This window comes from Lissotriton helveticus, chromosome 5_1 (assembly GCF_964261635.1).
Source record: "Lissotriton helveticus chromosome 5_1, aLisHel1.1, whole genome shotgun sequence".
In the NCBI taxonomy this organism is placed as follows: domain Eukaryota; kingdom Metazoa; phylum Chordata; class Amphibia; order Caudata; family Salamandridae; genus Lissotriton; species Lissotriton helveticus.
In genome coordinates, this window is record NC_136065.1 from 682,572,776 (window position 1) to 682,594,595 (window position 21,820).

Genomic DNA, 21,820 nt, shown 5'->3' on the forward strand with positions numbered 1-21,820 from the left:
ATCTTCATTCTTATACTGCTGCTATTGCTGGGGGGAAAGATTCCACTAGGACGGTACCATCCATAGAGAGGTAGTGTTACCCCTCTCTATCATACAGCGTGGTAGAGCAGCCGGGTGGTCGGCGCTCAATATATTAGCCACCCACGTCTTCAAATGGCGGCTGGGGTGCTGGCGAGCAGGTGAGAGTGCTGCATTGGGGGAAACTCTGACTTTCTTATTTAAACCAATGTTGGTTACATTTAAAACTGTTGATTTATAATTTTTATAAGTGCCTATTGATCATTTTAAAATTGCAGAACAATTTTTATTCTTTCTTCATTCTTATACTGCTGCTATTGCTGGGGGAGAGGATTCCACGAACGGTAACATCATTAGAGGGGTAGTGTTACCCCTCTCTATCATAGAGTGAGGTAGAGCAGCTGGAGGTCAGCGCTCTAGTTGTTAGCCGCCCACGTCTTCAAATAGCGGCTGGGGTGCTGGCGAGCAGGTGAGAGTGCTGCATTGGGGGAAACACTGACCTTCTTATGTACACCATGTTGGTTACATTTAAAACTGTTGATTTATTATTTTTGTCAAGTGGTAATTGATAATTTTAAAATTGAGGAAGAACAATATTTATTCTCTCTTCATTCTTATACTGCTGCGGGAGAGGATTCCAATAGGGCGGTAATATCCAAGGAGAGGTAGTTTTAACCCTCTCTATCTTAGAGCACGGTAGAGCAGCCAGAGGTCGGCGCTCCAGTTGTTATCCCCCAACGTCTTCAAATGGCAGCTGGGGTGCGGGCGCTCAGCAAGTCCACCACTGGTGCACTGAAGGCGCCCCAAAGGCAAGCCCGTCCGTGCCCATACGGGACCAGGGGCCAAAAATTCCTACTCAAATTTGCCCTGAAAAACTAAAATATACAGCCGACCAGCTGATGTCTCTCAGGCCACATCCTGAGTCACGAGGGGTCCTCCCGCTTAAAATGGATAACCTGAATGAGGGAGTTGAGGTATATGCACAGTGTAATTATGCTTTAGGTGGACAGAAAAGACAGACTACTTCAAAATAACACTCACAAGTTAAATTTAAAACATGGAAGCTAGGTCTTATTAACAGTCGATCTCTTCCAAGGCATAAAATAGAGATAAGGATCTTGTTGGAAGAGGGAGACCTGGATGTTCTGTTTATTACAGAAAGTTGGCTTAATGACAGCTCCACCCCGGATATTTTAATGGCCCTTCCTTCTGGGTTCCAAATACATAGACAAGACGCTATAAGAAAGGTAGGGGGTGGCTTAGCAATTCTATTACAGGAGGAATTCAAATGCATTATTACTCCCCTCCCAATATTTAACTGTGAAAGCCTGCAATTTGCCATCTCATTCTCCCCTATATACACCTTCTTGAGAGCCTTAATTTATAGACCTCCTGGCCCTAGTGCAAATTTCATAGACAACTTGACAGACACTTTAGCTAGTCTAGCAGTGAGGAAAACGCACATCACCATCTTGAGCGACCTTAATATACATCTTGACAAATTCCATATTTCATATATTAATAGGTTGACTCAGGAATTAGAAGCGGTACAGCAAACACAGCACGTAAAGGGCATATACTTGATCTCATATTCTCTACCGACCCTAAGATTCAATTATCCGCCCCTGTCCCCATGCCTTGGTCGGACCACCATTTTATTCCTTTTAAGTTGGTTAAGATAGCCACCCAAAGACATCCTAATACTCCCTCTAATCAAGTGCAGAATTGGTCTAAACCTGTCCTAGAAGTATGGATGAAAATGCTGGAAACCTCCTCACCAAATTTAAAAGGGAATCTGGATCGCTCAGTCACTAGAAGAAGGTATCCCAAAAACTGTGACAAAGTCTAAAATTAATACAAAAACAACCCCTTGTTTCAACATCCATCTAGTTTCCCTAAGGAAGGACTGCAAAAAGCTCGGAAGAAAATGGAGGAAGGATTATGATCCATCTTTAAAAGTTAGATATGAATTTACCATTGGGTTGAACCACAATGAAATTAAGAATACTCAGGCTAATTCTTTTGAGGAAAAGATAACCCAGGCTGAAAATTCCCCTAAATAACTTTTTTAAGTTGGCAACGCTTTGACAACCCTAAACCAGGGTAATATCCCTTCACAATCCTCCAAGAAAAGATGCAATGAGTTAGCATTTGTTTTCCAAAAAAAGATCACAGATATCTGTGACTCATTCCAACAATTTTCAATGCTGGCAGTACTAGCGCACGCACGGACGAACAGCCCTACTCCGCAGGCTTCCATTTTCCAGGGGTCGGACCAGTTGGCCACCCACTAGGCAGTGATATTTTGACCTGCCTTCCATACTGTCCCTGTCTTGATAAAGACCCGCCGCGACCACCAACTGGGGGCGCTCTAGGGTCGAAACGTCGACGCTCACCACCGGCCAAGATAACTCCAGGAGCTTGTACAATCACCCCCTGTCTCCTTGGAGGACTAATTCAACATACTGCCCCCCCCTTCCCCTTGTTTTCACTGTATATATTGTATATATGTGTCACTGATTTGAATGCACGGATCACTTTGTTCACTGACAGTCACGCGCACTATATGTGTTTTCTGTAATGATTTTACCATTCATTGAAATTTGTGCTATTACAGAATGAAGTAATTCCTGTGTACCATGAATATTTGTTAATATAAAGACTTTATCTTTTGATTGGATTGTTTTGAGAGGGTTTACTGTACATATAGATTGAACTGAGCTAACCATTCTTTAAAGCAATTTCTCGCTACCCGACAGAACCACTTTGTATTCAACCACGCCTACCCAGGTTCTGAGGGACACAGGGTCACCCCTTTTTTGTAAATCATTCCAACAAGGTACAGGGACAGACCAAAGTCAAGCAACAGACTTTCTGGCGACTCCTAACCTGCCTGTTTTAACTTATTTTGTGATTATTAATGAAGACATAGCACAAGCCCTTATGAATAAGACCAAATCGGGATCTCCTTTATATCCAGCAACACCTCATGTTTTATTTAAAGGCAATGAGGCTATTCTCCCTTTGACAGGTGAAATCCTCAATCACTCATTAGACCCAGGAGCTGTCCCAAAAATCTGGAAAAATTCAATCATTAGACCGCTGCTCAAAAGACAACATTGAGATCCTTCATTACCCATTAGCTACCATCCTATCTCGTCCCTACCTTTCATAGGTAAACTCCTACAGAAGTATGTAGGTGCTGTCTGCTTTTCTGGAAGACAACCATTGCCTTCATCCCACACAGATGGGCTATCTCGCTTAGCATAGCACCTGCATCCACCCTCTGGCAGTTACAGTGGAGCTTAAAAGCACATTAGACCAAGATGACTCAGCTTCAGTCTTGCTCCTGGATTTGAGCGCTGCATTTGATATGGTAAATCACGTCATTTTGTTAAACAGACTTAGGGATGTGGGGATCCAGGGCAAGTCCCTGGACTGGTTTTTGTCTTTTTTTAAAAGATAGATAATTTCAAGTCATGGAATCCATTTGTTTCTCTGATAGTATGCCATCTACATGTGGAGTGCGACAGGGTTCATCGCTCAGCCCTACTTTATTTAATGTTTAAATGTGGCCACTGGCAGATATTGTCCAGGAGTTTGGCCTATCCATGGTTTGCTATGCAGACGATGTGCTGCTGGGGGCGCCTTTGACAATGGAGTAAATCTTGAATGCCAACAATTGGCGCCCTGTTTGGAAAAAGTGGTTAAATGGATGACTAACTGCTGCTTGAAATTGAATGGCGACAAGACAGAGTTGATTATTCTGGTTACAACGCTGCCCTCAGGCCTCTGCTTAGCTGGCCAAGCTGTCTGAGGAGCTCGCCGGCCCCTAACTCTTCCATTAAGAATCTAGGAAAATGGATGGACAAAGATTTGACAATGGAAGAACAAGCAACAAAGCTGGCGGACACTTGTTTTGGATTACTCAGGATTAAGCATGGGCGTAAAATCCGTTTCGCTCGCGGACTTTGCGGATTTTCGGCAAATTCGCAATCCGCGAACTCTCGCGAATTTGCCAAAAATTCGTAAATTCGCACGCAGCGGATTTGTTTTGCTTAGTGATACAATTTTGCAGCGTGCGGCAATCACTTACCGTCATTCAGCGTTCGCCGAGTTGTTTTTCTCGATATTTTGCGAGTGCTGCGCCATTTTGGATCTTGCTGCGGGATCCCGCGGGAGTTTTGCGACCGCGATTACGTCATCACGGCTTGCCACCTTGCACAGCACGCATCGCTAGAGTTCGCAATTGCGAACACGTAGGTGTGGCGGGCAGCAACAATCTCGCACTCGCGAAATACAGATTTTGCAATTCTGCACAAGAAATCCACCAGCAAACAGCATAAACCTTCAGAAAATGATGATTTTTATCAGAATCACTCCTCAGGTTGACATTTGCCTGCACTTTTTTTTAGCAAGGAGTCCATTTTGGGGGTGGGGGGAGGAAGGAAGTGCCCCACAGTCTCCAACTTCCTGTTCCTGTCCAGCAGGCTCCTCCCAGTGCTTTCTTCATGTGCGGTTCACTTTCATTTGGACCTTGACCTGGAAGGATTACTCTTTGTGGATGCTGCTGGATATTTGGATTTGAGGCCTTTTTGACTTTCTTTGGATCACTTTTGGATTAGAAATCAACTTTCACAAGTAAGTTTGTTTGGGGCATTACAGTTGCTGCAACTACAATTTTGGAACTTTTTCAGAACTTTAAATAAAATATATTGTGGGTAGCCACAGTATCCAGTAGGACCAGGGTTAGTTATGGGTGCATGATACAACTGTTTTGTTGAATTTAAACAATATTGAGGCCATGGATGGGCTGGGATTGTGCTGAATTTTGTTTTTGTTGTTGATTTTTTGGGGCTGCTGTTGTGGCCTTTTGCCCAGGGGTAGTGAGTGGTGCATGGACTGAGTCTACCTGTGGGGTCTCTTTAATGTAAACATCCTGAATGGCATTGGATTGTGGTGATTTTTGTGTGTTTTTCATTTTTTTGGGGTGTACTGTTGATGTGGACTGGCCATGTGGGTGGTGGTGGCCATTTTGAGTGCTGGTACAGGCAACATGTGCTTGGGGTGCACCCATTTTGCATAGCTTTCATCCATTATGCCCAGGGGTAGTGAGTGGTGCATGGGCCTAGTCTTTCTGTGGGGTGTCTTTTTGAATTTAAACATCATTGAGGCCATGGATGGGCTGGGATTGTGCAGGAGTTTGAGGTTTTTGTCGATTTTTTGGGGCTGCTGGTGGGGCCTTTTGCCCAGGGGTAGTACTAGTGAGTGGTGCATGGACTGGGTCTGCCTGTGGGCTCTCACTCTCTTTAATGTAAACATCCTGGATGGCATTGGATTGTGGTGATTTTTGTGTGTTTTTCGTTTTTTTGGGGTGTACTGTTGATGTGGACTGGCCATGTGGGTGGTGGTGGCCATCCTGAGTGCTTGTACAGGCAGGCCCTCCACATGTGCTTGGGGTGCAAGGGGCCATTTTGAAGACAGGCTGTGTCTGAGGCCTGTACCCATTCTGCCTAGCTTTCATCCATTATGCCCAGGGGTAGTGAGTGGTGCATGGGCCTAGTCTTTCTGTGGGGTGTCTACTTGAATTTAAACATAATTGAGGCCATGGGTGGGCTGGGATTGTGCTGAATTTTGTAGTTTTTGTCGATTTTTTGGGGCTGCTGGTGGGGCCTTTTGCCCAGGGGTAGTGAGTGGTGCATGGACTGAGTCTGCCTGTGGGCTCTCACTCTCTCTAATGTAAACATCCTGGATGGCATTGGATTGTGGTGATGTTTGTGTGTTTTTCGTTTTTTTGGGGTGTACTGTTGATGTGGACTGGCCATGTGGGTGGTGGTGGCCATCTTGAGTGCTGGTACAGGCAACATGTGCTTGGGGTGCACCCATTTTGCATAGCTTTCATCCATGATGCCCAGGGGTAGTGAGTGGTGCATGGGCCTAGTCTTTCTGTGGGGTGTCTTCTTGAATTTAAACATCACTTAGGGCATGGATGGCCTGGGATTGTGCTGAATTTTGTGTTTTTGTTTTTACTTTTTGGGGTGTATAACTGATGTTCCTCTGTCTTCCATTGCTTTTAGGTGCACAAGAGAACCACCAGTGCCAGGAAGAAGTCCTGCTGCGGTGTGTGCAGCACAACGTCACGTGTGGCCACAGACAACTCTACAACTTGTGCAACTGCAGCCTGCTGTTCTGAGTGACATCTGAAGAAGATGGCCCCAAAAAAAGTTACTCGTAGCTCCTCTAGCAAGAAAGTTGCCAGAAAGGAGCAGAAGAAGCAAGTTACCAAGCAGACTGGTGTGCCGCCCGCCACATTTTTGGGGAATAAAAAAAAAGTACGCCTGCAGCAGCAGCGGGATCTGCTGGGGACCAAGCTGGGAGCAGCACCCCCGCTCCATTGGGCTCAGTGCCACCACCCCCACGCCAACTTAAGTCCAAGCCCTTGAGTGCTGCAGAGGCAGCCAGTCTACTTGTTCAATCACCATCGACCAGTGATGTTGGCTCATCGCAAGAAAGCAGTAGCAATGTCCCTCAATCAACACAGGTTGTTGTAACTCATCTGACGAGTGTTGAACAACCACAGCCGCAACAACAACCACATGTGCAAGTACAAGCCCAAGTACATGTTGAAGGAGAGGCAGCGCAAGAAGATGCACAAGCAGAGGTGCATGGAGGGGCACAACAAGTGCCCACAATAGTTGTTCCTCCAGAAGTAGGGGCACATCTGGAAATCGACAATAAAGCCGAGGTATCATTCGAGGAAGCCACTCCTCCTGATGATCATTCATTGTCTTCCACATCCAGAGCAAGGAAAAGATCAAGGGTGGTGTCTCCATCTTCTTCAAGCCCCCCTCCTTCTGATGATATGGATCTTACTTGGGAACCAGCACCACTGCCGTCTGAGAGTGAGGCTGAGGCACACCATGATCTGACAAAGGTAGCTAAGCGTAAAAGGAAGGTCGTCGAAACTCTCATAGTTATGGAGTGTGATGACGCTCAACAAGAAGTGGCGTATACTCCTGCTGCTGAAGACTCTCACGACGACGACGCAGTCATCACAGGCTTGACTCCAGCCTCAGCGGGCATGCAGCAAACAGACATTTTGACCCTAGCCCGACAAGCTGCTGAGCGTGATGATGAAGTCGACGAGGAGGCAATGAGAACACCACAATCATTGAAGTTAACTAGTACACCACCACCTACCGCTTCCATATTTCTTCCTCGCCAGAAGGGACCTCCATCCACCTCGACCTCAATTAGTGGTGGGCAAAGTGCACAATGTAGTAAAGTTCAGCAATACGCATCCTCCACTTCATCTGGCATTAGCAGCATGACCACAACCAGTATCGCCTTCTCCGGCCCCCCCCAGACATTTCAAGTCCGCAGTTTGGGACTTCTTTAGTATTTGCCCAAAAAAAGGAAAAACTAGCCATTTGTAGCATTTGTAAGCTTGCAGTTAGTCGTGGTAAGCTTGGTACCAACTATGGGACTGAAGGCCAGAGAGGTCATTTTGAGAGACAGCATGCTGTCCAATGGTTTGCGCACCTAAAGGAGATCAAGGAAGCCCGAATTGCAGGTCAAGAAAACGTTGATGTTCCATCTGATGATGACGAGGAGGAAGAAGCATCACACACTTCACTTACACCCAGTACCCCTGTCAGCACACCCCCTGTGAGCCACACTAAGAGTGTGGGACAGAGTGAGACACCAATGCGAAAAAGTTCATCAGCGAGCGTAACTGGGTCGTAGAAGTCATCATCATCCCGTAAAATGGTCCAGGGCAACATTAGAACCATGTTGTTTTCAGACGCGCCATATGAACGCAACCACCCAACGGCGCGTCTGTATAACACTAAGCTGGCTAAAATGCTAGCGCTGGATCTTCTTCCTTTTTCTTTTGTAGAAGGGGTTGGTTTTCTAGAATTAGTGGCAGCGCTCTGCCCTAAATGGAAGGTTCCTAGCCGGTTCTAGTTTGCCCGAGTTGCGGTTCCAGCACTACATGAAGATGTGCTGGAGGTGATTGGGGCAGCTTTGCAGAAGAGTGCTGTTCACACTATACATCTGACAACAGACATGTGGACCAGTGGCGCAGGCACTGATTACATGTGCATCACTGCACACTGGGTCTCTTTTTCAGGGGTTAAAGCAAAGCTAAACGCAGGTGTTGACCTGGACCAAGTTTATAAAGCTGCTCGGAAACATGCAACACTAGCCATGTTTGGCTTGGAGAAACGTCATACAGCAGAAAACATTTTGAATGAGTTTAACACAAAGGTCTTTCACTGGCTGTCCCCAAACAAACGCGAGATTGGTTATGTTTCCACGGATAATGGCACCAATGTAGTGAAGGCCATGGATCTGGGTCACTATTTCAGAGTGCCGTGTTTGGCGCACTGTATAAACCTGGTTGTTAAAAAATTCTTGGATAAAAACAGTCCAGCGTGCGAGTTAGTGGCCACCTGCCAAAAAATGTGCAACCATTTCAGCCATTCTTTAAAGGCCCGGAAGCATCTGAAGAGCCTGCTACATGAACGTCGAATGCCAGTGAAAGCACTCATCCAGGAGCTGCCAACACGTTGGAACTCAACCTTCTACATGCTTGAGCGTCTGTATGAGCAGTTTACGGTACTCAATCAGTATTTCTTAACACTGGGTACAGCTCAGAAGGACCTGAGGCTAGATGCGGCGGAATGGGAGCTAGTTAAAAGCCTGACAGACATGCTCCGTCCTTTTGAGGTCTTCACGCGTGCAGTCAGCAGGGAGGACTGTAATTTGGGAAAAGCTATTGTTGCGCATGCTGGAGCACAAACTGAAGGCGGTGTCTTCTAAGTTTCAAAAAGATGAAGAAAAGCAAGAAGCTTTTGTTTTGGCGGAGAAATTATTAGAGCGCCTACTTGGCGATGAACGTCTTCAAAAGATCCACTCAGAACAGCATTACATTTGTGCTACTATTCTGCATCCACGCTACAAAAAGGCGCTGGCAGGCAGTGCATTATTTCCTTTTGGTGATGAAGATGTTACAAAGTACAAACATTGGCTAGCCTTGTCAGCCATGAGGTTTGAAAGAGAACGGCAGCAAATTCAAGGAAAAGGCAGTACATCAGCATCAGCAGGCCATCCCCAGTCAAAAGACTCCACTTCTGCACCTGTGGCTGTGGCAGAAGTGACCTCTCAGCCGTTAAAGACACCGGCAACCGAATCATCTGCACCAGACACAACAGAAATATCGGGTGATGATGGTGAAGAGGATTGGATAGCTGAGCTTGGGTTTGGTTCTCAAAAGGTCCGAGCAAAAAGTAAGCAAAGTGGAGGAACCGTGGAGAACCTTGAGTCGATGGTGCAGGACTATCCGAATGACTCATCAGAGGTCTATGTTAATGCTGACCCATTGGCGTATTGGCATGGGAAAAAAGAATTGTGGCCAGAGATCACCAACCTGGCTATAAATTACTTGTCTTGCCCACTTGCAAGCGTGTCTTCTGAACGTGTTTTCAGTGCTGCTGGTGGCATTGTAACTTGCAAACGGACCCGCCTCTCGCCCAAAAATGTGGAGAGGTTAACAATGATCAAGATGAATCAGCACCTCATACCACCAGATTACAAAGTACCAGATTACACGACGGAAGAAGACGAGGAGGACAACAACTTAGATGAAGGAATTTCTTCTGTATTAGGTGACACTGACCTACTCCTGCATGAATTCGCAGAGTATGAGGACAAACTCTTCTTCCCTGACACTGAGCCCTGAAAATGGGCCAATGAATCAATAACTTTCTTTTTCGTACTTATTCACTTTTATTCCTGTGTGTCTGTCTTTCTTTAATCACCTGTACTTTTGCTTTTTGGCTGTTTGGGGGTCTTCTACTTGTTTTCGCCTGGGTTGACGGGTCTGGGGACATTGCTGGGAAGCTCTAATACCGGATAAAACTGGTTTGGACAACATCCATGAGGGAAAAGTTTTTGCATTTTCTGACATTTCGCTCAATGTAGCGTTTTCGGGGGCCTGTTTGGGGGGGCTTCCTGGTGTTTGTGGGTGGGTTTCGGGGTCTGGGATCACTGCTGGGTATGGATAGTTTTGATAGCAAGAGGTTTGAAGGAAATCCATGGAGGCAGAGGGGAGTTAGGGCCTAGCTGCAGAGCGCGCGCTGAGTAATTTTGGAAATATTCACAAAAGTGACAAAGTCCCCATTTTTGTACTTTTGCTTTTTGGCTGTTTGGGGGTCTTCTACTTGTTTTCGCCTGGGTTGACGGGTCTGGGGACATTGCTGGGAAGCTCTAATACCGGATAAAACTGGTTTGGACAACATCCATGAGGGAAAAGTTTTTGCATTTTCTGACATTTCGCTCAATGTAGCATTTTCGGGGGCCTGTTTGGGGGCTTCCTGGTGTTTGTGGGTGGGTTTCGGGGTCTGAGAGCACTGCTGGGTATGGATAGTTTTGATAGCAAGAGGCTTGAAGGAAATCCATGGAGGCAGAGGGGAGTTAGGGCCTAGCTGCAGAGCGCGCGCTGAGTGATTTTGGAAATGTTCACAAAAGTGACAAAGTCCCCATTTTTGTACTTTTGCTTTTTGGCTGTTTGGGGGTCTTCTACTTGTTTTCGCCTGGGTTGACGGGTCTGGGGACATTGCTGGGAAGGTCTAATACCGGATAAAACTGGTTTGGACAAAATCCATGCGGAAAAGCCTTTTGGCACTTTTTGTAACTTAGGGTTCGTTAGGGTTAGCCCTAGCAGCAGGATTGCATGTGTTTCTGGGTGTTCTTGATTTTTGCAACTGAGTTCTGGGGTCTTAGAGCACTCGTGGGAATGTGTAATTTTGGTTGCAAGTGATTTGAAGAAAATCCATGGTGGGAAAGGGGGGATCACTTACTCTGTGAGAGGCACTTAGTGTTGAAAACATTTAGCCATTTACACTTATTTTAAAAAAAAAAAATTTTTTTTTATTAATCATCATCATCAGACATAGGACATTATCATTATCCAATTATAATCTCCAATTCATATATCACAATCTTATATACATGGGAAGAGGAATGCATATATAAAAAAATTATACAATATAACTCCTCGTATTGAAACACCATACGAATTATATTATCCAATTACATTTGTACAACAAGAAAGCGCAAAGGAAGAGAAAAGAGTAGAAGAGAGACAAGAGAAGAGAAGAGCTGGGGATAATTTATAGATTTCTAGCTATTTTCTAGCCTTTGTTTCCATTCGGTTATGAGGGCCCATATTCTTTTACCCAGTTGTTTTATCGTTCGGCCTTTTTTATCATACATTGCTTTTTCCAATACATATATAGCTAGCAACCGTGATAGCCATTGTTGGAATGTTGGCGGGTTTGGATCTTTCCACATTGTTGCGATACATAACCGACTTAGGGTCATTGCTAGATATACAAATTCTGAATGAGATATTTCTACATCGTCCCTGGTGACCCCTAGAACCATTACTTCATTCGTTATACTGATATTAATCCCTAATTCTCTATCGAGAAATTTCTCTATTGAGCTTTTAAATGGACCCAGGGCTGGACAGGCCGCAAACATGTGTATGGTGTCTGCCTGTGTTGCTTGGCATCTGGGGCAGACAACCCCCGTTGTTCCGCCCCATTGAGCAATTCTGTATGGTGTGTAATAAAGCTCGAATAAGGTCTTATATTGCTGAGCTTGTAGATTAGTCACTCTTAATACTGAGTTTGACAACTGGAATGATTTTACAACCTCATTGCCAGGTAGGTTAAGCTTAGCATTCCATTTTTGTGCAGCCCTTCCACAGTCATCCTCCTTGAGCTGAATCAATTCCCCATAGATCTGGGATATCGAACAACCCTTCTGATCTGTTAAAAATTCCATAATTTCCTCTCTCTTATAGTTGGTTTCCCCTCCCTGTTTTTTTGCCAACACTGACCTTATTTGTAAGTATTTAAAAAAATCTCTACGATCTAAATTGTATAACTGCTGTAAATGCTCAAATGTCATAAGGCCTGTCGTGTCTATGAGGTCCCCAATAGTTTTCACTCCCAATATATCCCATCTTTTCATTACATAGTCGTGGAATATCACCGGTAAAAGTTGATTCTTATACAGAGGTGTGTAAAAATTCATTCTTCCCATTTATATTTTCTTCCTGAGGGCAGACCAGATTGAAACTACTGGTCCGAGAGTCTTAAACTTAACTTTTTTATAGTAGCTGGCTTCATTAAAAGTAAGAAGCCACTTGCTGGAACTCTTGATTAATAACTCATATGTGTCGGGGACGCTTTCCCCCTCTCTCCACTGGTCCTCCATATTCCCGCCTACTAGCCCTCTAATATATTCTAAAACAGTTGCCCAATAGTAGGCCTTGAAATCGGGAGCTGCTAAACCTCCTCTTTCCCTTGGCAGAGATAAGAATTTTAGTGCTCGTGGTGTTCTTCCCTTGGCCCAGATAAAACGATTTGTAACTCCGTCTATTTCCCCAAGCCATTTATTATTAAATTTCAGTGGGATAGTTCGAAACAGGTATAGTACTTTAGGCAAGAATGTCATTTTTTATTAAATTGCACCGCCCTATTATTGTTAAATGTAGATTATTTAATCTATCTAGATCCTTCTTGGTCTTTTTAATTAGCGGTCCCAGGTTCATTTCAACTATCTTAGAAAGATCTGAGGTTATTGTTACCCCTAAATACACTGCAGAGATCGTTACTCTTTGATCTATCATCGTTATCTTTTTATTAATTACAATTTGCGTTTTGCTCTGATTTAATTTATAACCCAACAATGCCCCAAATAGATTAGCTTCTCTTTCTATTTCCAAGAGTGCCCTAACCGGATCCGCAGAGGTTATAGCTAAATCGTCGGCATAGCCTAGGATTTTTGTTTCAAATCCATTCAGCACAATAGGTATAATATTCTTATTTAGCTCTATCTTCCTAATAAAGGCATCTATATAGAAGGCGAAGAGCAGCGGAGAGCAGGGGCATCCTTGCCTAGTTCCTCGTCCGATTTTTATAATCCCACTCTGTTCTCCCATTATCCTGAGTCTTATCGTCGGGTTCACATATAAGACGCTTAGAGCCTTAATGCAAACATCGCCGATATTTGCTTTTGCTAATGCCGCCCATAGGAAGCCCCACGAGACCCTATCAAATGCTTTCTCAGCATCTAGTAATATTAGAGCCATAGGGTCTCGTGAGGCAGCCGTCCCATCAAACATGGTGCACACTCTTCTGATGTGATCTGCCGTGCCCCTGCCCGGGATAAACCCATGTTGCCTAGGGGATATAATTTTGCCGATGATTGAGCTTACTCTATTGGCTAGGATCTTAGAAAAAATCTTTGTATCGCTGTTCATCAAGCTTATGGGTCTGTAAGACCCGGGGTCTGTTGGAGGTTTATTCTTTTTCGGAAATACCACCATAGTGGCCTCGCCCCAAGACTCTGGAGGTGTTGCTCCTTTCTGTGTTGACACCATAAGCCGATAGATATCCTCTGCAAGATTTGGTAGGAATTTTTTTTTATAAAATTCCAGCGGAATGAGATCGGGGCCCACAGCTTTTCCAGCAGGTAGATCTTTAATTGCTGCTTGTATTTCCTCCATCGTAAAATCCGATTCCACCCCTGCTTTATTTACTGCTGTAAACTTCTCGACTTGTGCACTTTCTAAGTAACTTTCAATCTCCCCTATATCGGCGTTGTTATCGGCATTATATAGGTTCTGATAATAATCTTGGAAGATTGAACAGATCCCCCTTGGTGTTGTAGCCGAGAGCCCTGCCATTTACACTTAAAGGAAGAAAATGACACAGATTTAAGTTTCAGGAAAACAAACTTACTGTTAAACCCCCCACCCACCAGACTCAAAAGCAGTAAAAAACAGGTATGCTCAGATAAAGTTTCAAAAAGTATATTTGTGTAGCCCTAACAAAATAATATCCCGCGACCCTCCCTAACCCCAACGATTGTCCTTCAAAAGTCCCAAAAACAACCCAAGTCCCAATTCCCACCCCCCAAAAGTCTCTAAAAAAGGGGCAAGGGACACTACGTCAGGATGCTGTTCACTTTAGCGGCCAGGGCATCATACTCCTTGCGGAGGGTGGCATGGTCGGAGCAGAGGCACTCCACCAAGTTCTTATATGTTAAGAAGACCTCCTGCTCCAGGTAGGACACTCTGAGGCATAAGCGGCGCTGGCGTGCCTTGCAACTCCTGTGGGGGGCAGCTGCTTTCTTTGCTGCTCGGCGGTGGCGGTTGGCTTTGGAGCCCGGCTCCGTACCGCTGGAGCACTGTGCTGGCTGGCAGCCCGTGGGGGCACGGAGGAGGATGCAGCTGTCCCAGTGGATGTACCAGTAGACTGCGTGTCCTCCTCCTCCAGGGCCAGCAGCCGCCGATATTCGGCGACAGTGGCATCCAGCCTCCGTTGCCGGGCCATTCGAGCCAGCTCCTTCCTTGTTGGTTTTTGGGATTTGGAAGGAGCAACTATATGAAGAAAGAAAGACATAGTCTGTAACCAATGCTCCTTAAGATGAACACAAACTGATTGAGCAGAAAGTTGTGTCACAGTACAACTAGCAACTTGAAAGCACAGTACATAACTATTGAGGCCAATATCTATCTAACCTCCCACTTCTTCATCCTTGCTCTAACATTAGTGGGAGTTTAAGGAACAAATTCTACGAGCACTATGGACTTCCATTACAGTCGACTATGACAGTACACCAGTCTTATTCTTCTTCTTCTCTCTTGTTTATGAAAATTGGTACGTTATCTTATGCAAGCCGGCATAATGCCAGCACAGTGAACTTGCACCCGAGAAAAACAGACGCACACCATGATGAGTGAGACAGACTTGCGTTACTGTACCGATCCAGTATATGCAGGTGGTGAAGCTCTTACTTTTCTATTACGGGTGGCACTGAGAATACTCTGTTAAAAGGGCTACTGCTTAATTAATTTAACTTTCACCCTACAGTGCAAATGAGTACTAGAAAAGGAAAATGAAGAAGCTAAATAATCTGATTATCTATCACTTCACATGGGATGTATTTGATTACATATGGGATGACTTTAGGTGCTTTGCTTTTTATTGAGTAAACTAAACTTATTAAGAGAGGTAGGGAGTGTCCACCGTAATAACCGGATATATGCTGTGCTTGCAGTTGCAATACAAACTACTGCTACTATTCATGGTAGTATTTGGACAAAATTACAACTTCTTTTCCTTGCCTTCCCTACACTGGAACGGACGTGCGGTGTTACATGCTCTTCAAAGTAACACTTAGTTCATCCAGTGACCGTCTACTCTCTCTAGATACACATATGCTATCTAAGAGTCAGATAGTACCATGATCCAGGCATCCATCCATTCAAAGTATATGCACACATACAGTTTCTGTTTCACCCACCCAGGCTGTTCTCCTTCCACCCATCCTTGCTTCATCATTCACCCAGCCATGCACCATACCATATTCTTTCCTTCCCAGCCACCTCGGGGACCAAGCAAACACATATCATTCTTCTTTGCCAGTCATCATTAAATTTCTCGTCCTTCCACACTTACTTACACCCTTCTTTCGCTTTTCGTTCATCCCATCCATCAAGTTCATCTCAGATCTGATTGGGATTCTTCTCGCCAAAAACTTCACAGCTAAGTCGAAGTACATTTAGAGGAGGCTACTACCTGGTTGATTTATAATACACCCGTGCAGAAAGCACACTCTGCAGTCTTCAATCTCAATAAGTAAGGAATATATAGCTTACCTCTGCCCGCCACCACCGTGTGAACCCTCATAGGCACATTGGTGTCGTCCGGCACTTGCACCGCCTCCTCCCCAGAAGTGTTCTCCTCATCCAGCACCACCACCTCCGCGCTGGCCCCGCCACCAGATGTTCCACCTACAAAGTACATTTAAGAATGTTAGAATACACCACTCACTACTATATAATATTTGGTCTAGGAATAAAGAAATGTGAAAAAAACAGAAAACAATGTAATAATTTGTGACTGTCTAATCTAAAGTAAAAATGTCCTTTTTTTCAGGGAAGGCTCAGTGCATAGAGCTATTGCTGACTAGAATGGGAGTCCAATGGAATTGCCAAATGTGCAATCTTAGTTAGCTACACAGACAGACTAATAAGAATAATCTAGTAATACCACAGGGAGTCATAGTCGAGGCAGGATAAGAATTTAGATACAGTCTACAAGAAGATCAAAGACGATTTAGAAAAAATCGAATGAGGAACGCTAGGAAAAAATAGGTACGCTATATTAAAATTAAAACTTACCGGGGCCAGCAAAGGAGCCCTCGCCTGACCGATCCTGTTCAGCAGCAGCCTCCTCCAATGCCCTCTTGCCCCTGGGGGGAGCTGATGTACAACATGAAAGAAAGAAAGACCAGAAAACATGGATGATATTTGTCAACCAAATCAAACATTTCAAAAGAACAATAACAAAATATTTTGGCGAAATAGCAAATACACAACTATTCCACGGGATATATTGACCGATCTCATGTGGTCTACTACGTTATTAGTATTGCTTGATTTGCGGAAATGCATAATTTCACAGGCCAATGAAATGAACACAAAATCGAAAACAAATTAGCATAGTAGCAGCGCTACGGAGAAGGAGAGCAGTGCACCTGAAATGCACAGAAGATTTTGAAATATAATTTACCTACAATGTAATCAGCAGCATTATTGCTCTTGGTAAAAAACAAAAATGTGCAAGATAATAACACACAGAGCAGGGGAAAACAGAGTAGTAAAGAAATAGCTACTACTACTCACCAAGCCCGGGGATCTCAAGGCCGAGCAGGTCCAGCAGATCGCGTTCCCGGTCCAGGATATCCGTCCAACGGTGGGCGACTTGGTTGTAGGTGCGCCGGACCCGAGATTGTTGGTACATGGCCCGGCACACCTTCTCCCACCGCTTCCGGTGCTCCCGGATCCCGTACCCGCTAGCGATCTTGCCGCCTGCCATGATGGTCCTGGGGAGGCGGCGCTGAACATAAAAAACTAGGGCACCCACCTCCTCCGCGCTGAAGATCTCCCGGGCTTGGACATTCTCCCCCCTCAAACGCCCGCACGGGAGCCGGGCACGGGGTGCGGGACCCTTCCCCTTCTCAGGATGCTTCCCGACTCCCTTTACCATGGTCTGGGCAGAAAGGAAGCTAAATAATAAAGAAGAAATAGAATAGGGAAGAAGAAAAGAAAAGAGTTTAAAAAAGTAGTTTAAAATTTACAAAAAGTAGCAGAAAACACAAAAATATAAAGCTAGAAAAATAGAGGGATAAATAATAAGTAAAATAGATCAAAAAAACTTCAAACAAGCAAAGGATGACAGAGATTCAGAGAGTATACAGAAAGCATGCCCAGAACCATAGCAATGAATGAGAAACAAGATGGCCGCGCCCGTTCACGACCGCGTGGGTAAGTTCGCGTGAGATTTTCCTCGCGATCACACGTGAAATTGTACTAGCGAGCCGCAAACTTTGCGAGATTACACATAGCGCCCGGAAACGGAATTACGTCACGCAAACAAGATGGCCGCGCCCATGTACGACCGCTAGGGTAACTTCGCAAATGTTGCGCTACAAGCGGCTTGCGAACACGCAGAAAATCACGCGGACAAACACGCCGCAAAAAAACAAATCGTGTATTCGCACGAATTCGCGGCTTCCGAAATCGATCTCGCACGAATTCGCGGCCCGCGAATCGCGCGAAATTGCAGAAAAACGATTTTTGCAAAACTGAAAGCAGTCAGCAGGTGCAAAAGTTCTATCTTATCATTAGTAACCATTCCCTCTAGTGCTTCCTGAGGGGCCCCGCCAGAGTTCAGTTGCCTACTTGCAACTATTCTATGACCCTGCTCTGACCCTCACAGCAGGCTCATAGAATAGCTACAAGTAGGCCACAAAGGTCCTGTGAAAAAAAATTGCACTGCAACAGAAAGCAAATTACAGATAAGGAAGCAGGTGCCAGCCAGACTGGAAGTTTACATTCAGTGACACATTAATCAAACCCAAATTAATTCATGTCAGTTGAAGCAGGGCAGGTGTGCTTGCTTTTTTTCACCCCCATAATCTACAGTGATAAACCAACCAGAGGGTGGCAGTGATGTACCAGAGGGTGGCATGGGTGTACCAGAGGGTGGCAGTGGTGAAACAGAGGGTGCTGTGAACCTGTGATGATGAACCAGACGTAGAAACAACATAGTCGCGGCCGTTGCGAGCCGACAAGTAAGTTCGCAATTGCGAAGTGGTACACAAACCTCGCGAACTGGCAGACTCCCTTGCGAACACACAAAAAAAAAATCTGCAAATTCGCGAGAGTTCGCGGATTCTGCGGATTGCGAATTCGTAAATACGCACATTCGCGAACGCCAGATTCGCAAAATCCGCCCATGCTTACTCAGGATGATGTGGAAGGTCCTAGAATTGATCCCAGAGTATTTAAGGAAAACAGTAATCCAATCCATGATGATTTCCCGCCTGGGCTATGGTAATTCCTTTAATCTGGGTTCTCTGAAATACATTATAAAATGACTTCAAATAGTGCAGAACACATCAGCTAGGCTTCTGTGCAAAATCCCTAGCCATAAATCAGTAAGGGAGCATCTGAAACAGCTTCAGTGGCTTCCGATTAATGCAAGGTTCAAATTTAAAGTCTTGTGCTTGACGCAAAAAACATTAAACAACCGAGGCCCCCCTAAAATTAGAGGCCTGGTGGAGCCACATGTCCCAAATAGAAGTCTAAGATCAGCCCAAGAACGCCTTCTCAGAACCACAAGAATTAAGAGAGCAAGATGGGGTGGCAGATCTTTTTCACATCTGGTACCCAAGCTTTGGAATGCCTTGCACTGTGAATTAAGACTGCTAGAAGTGGAATCCAGATTCAGGAAAAAGTTGAAGGCTTGGCTATTTCCTCAGTAACTTTACAAACATATTCCTTCTCTGCAGCTCGACTACTTAACGCTGGGAAGGCCTTAGCAGCCATGCGCTCTATAAAAACTTTTTAACATTAACATCTGACCCTTCCCTTCCTGCAAGCTACCTTCATATTGTCATACAAGTAGCCCTCCTTCTCAGTTGTGATCTACGTTAACCTCTTGCTTTAGTTAAAACAAGGCCTATGATTACTCTATAATTATGCGTCCTCAAGTCAATTCTCCATGTAGTAAACATATATGATGGTGATGGTTAACTCTTCTTAGTTGCTCCTTTACCCGTTGTATTGATTGTGTGGGGCCCAGTGCACTTCTTTTGCCTTGACCAGGTTGATGATCCACAAGATGGGGAGCAGAATGTTGAAAGTGAAGGGAATCTGCCATCCACTTTCTATGTTTCCAGGGATCCCAGAAATGAGAGGAGCTAGAAATTATTTTAATGCTGAGATACCTTAGTTTGCGACTGGGTTTCCAGAAACCATAAAGGTACCTATTCTCCTGCCAAGCCTGGGTGGTTAAAACACATTGACACGTGATTTTGAAACCTTTTCTAAAAGCATGAACTAGCACAGAATGATGGTTAGTCTGCCTAAACTAATGCCCTCTTGAGCCTTCACCCCAGCTGATATGAAGCTGCAAATAGTTTGCCAGCTTCCTCTGATAGCAGAAAAACAAAGAATCCTTTTGGCAATCAGGTCCACCACTTAAGCGTAGTGGCTTTAAATGAAAATGGTTCAAAGCTTTTGTGTTTTTGTTCCAAGAGCAATACTGCACCTGAATCCCCTGCTGTGGCACACACTAGAGCCCATGGTCCTGGATAATCATGATTCAAACCACTGATCCCTGCCTTCACCTCATTCGCTAGACATCAGCCTCACCAAGCATGCAGAAATAGATTTGCTTGAGCCTCTGGCAATGACGAGTGATGCAGGCATACAATATTGGACGTTGGTCTGTTTTTTTCTTTGCAGTTTTATATAGCGCAAACTCGATCTGAAGGTATTGGTGCACTTTATATGAGCACTAGTAACATCACACAAGGTCACATTTATTTTGTTTTCGGCACGAGGAGATTAGGTGATTTGCCCAGAATCACAGGATGTTGATCTGACACTGAGGCTAGAACCTGGGGGCATATTATCATAGCAGACGAAATGACATTATCGCCGCTTTTGTGGCCGTTTTCGGCCTCAAAGCGCCGATAATTCCATCGCCCTATTAGCAAGCTTTTAGGTGATAGCGAGTGGTTTGGGGCCTGCTTTGCATGTCAGCGATATTTATTGCTAATGACATGCAAAGTGGGCGTACCCAACCAGTTAGCGACGGAAAGCAGTCACTAACGTCGCTATCGCCTATTAGCAAGGCAGGCGTAGTGATAAAATAATTTGCGCTAAGCGCAAATATCGCTGAAAACTAACGCCTGCTCAGACCAGTACTTAGTCTGTATATCCATCCAATGGGAGGTGGATATTCAGGTTAAGACCCTATTAGCGATGATGCGTGAATATCGCTAGTTTTCCAGCGATATTCACGAATTTCGCCGCTATCGCCGGTTATTTTATCGCATTGAAGATAAACGCTGCTAATAGCACGTTATCTCTGCACTAAAATCCTGGCGATAAAAAAAATGTTGCTAAACTTCTTTAGCAATAAATATCGCTAGTTGTTGATAATATGCCCCTCGTTCCCCAGTTCCAAAGTGGAATCTCTGGCCAGGGCTGGCTTTAGCACTGGTGGCGCCGGATGCAATATTTTATTTTTTGGCACCCACAATGACCATCTTGCCACGGATTCCCTCACTACCACCCTTTAACAGTGCCCCTCAAGTCTCCATAATCACCTTTGCTCAGATGCATTTAATTAGTTTTACAGCGTCACTCATAAAAGTGAAGATGTCAGAGCACTTTTCATCACACACACATTACAAAGACAAAATCAATTATCAGTGTGTAGGAACTGTTACATAAGACAGAGAAGTACGAGGGGCAGGCTTCACGTCATCCATACTGGTTGGCAGTATAGTTTAAGGGTGCTTGGTCCGAAGAAGCACAAACACTGAACTTAAAACGTAACACCATTGTTCAGGATTCTTTTTAATAATAAGAATTGATTTCTATCCAAATGAACCCTTTTTGCAATATTAGGATAATGAAAGACGGTAGAAAATCATAACGCTGTAATTTATACCTTTCATTCTGCATGCAGTTCTTTGATGACAGTTAATAGCTCACTGTTCTATATTAGGATTTTAACTTACAAGCTGCAAGTAACAAAAGTAAGTCTCTGACAAAAGCAGTAACCCACTGACCTATTTACATTATATTCACTTTGTGATCTCCATGGTACATGTTCTTTGCAGCAGGCATATTAACCCTCTGTGCTACCTTACGATGAATCAAAAATTCCAGGAGTCAAAACTTCCACTAGACAAAACTTGGTCTCTCTCCTGGAAGAACTTTAATCACTGGAGTCATCTTGACATTTTTATTGTTGCCTGAAAATTGCTGGAGGCCATGAATGGGGCAGGACTTTAGGGGCATATTATTAAGGCAGGCGAAATTAAATTATCGCCTCTTTTGCGGCCGTTGATAATTTCATTGCCCTATTAGCAAGCTGTCGCTAACATCAGTTAGCGACAGCTTTTAGGTGATAGCAAGCGGGTTGGGGCCCGCTTTGCATGTCAGGGATATTTATCGCTAATGACATGCAAATTGGGCGTACCCAACCAGTTAGCGACTGAAAGCAGTCGCTAGCGTTGCTATTGCCTATTAGCAAGTCAGGCTTAGCGATAAAAAAATTCACGCTAAGCGCGAATATCGCTAACAACTAACGCCTGCTCAGACCAGTTCTTAGCCCTTGTATCCAATGGGAGG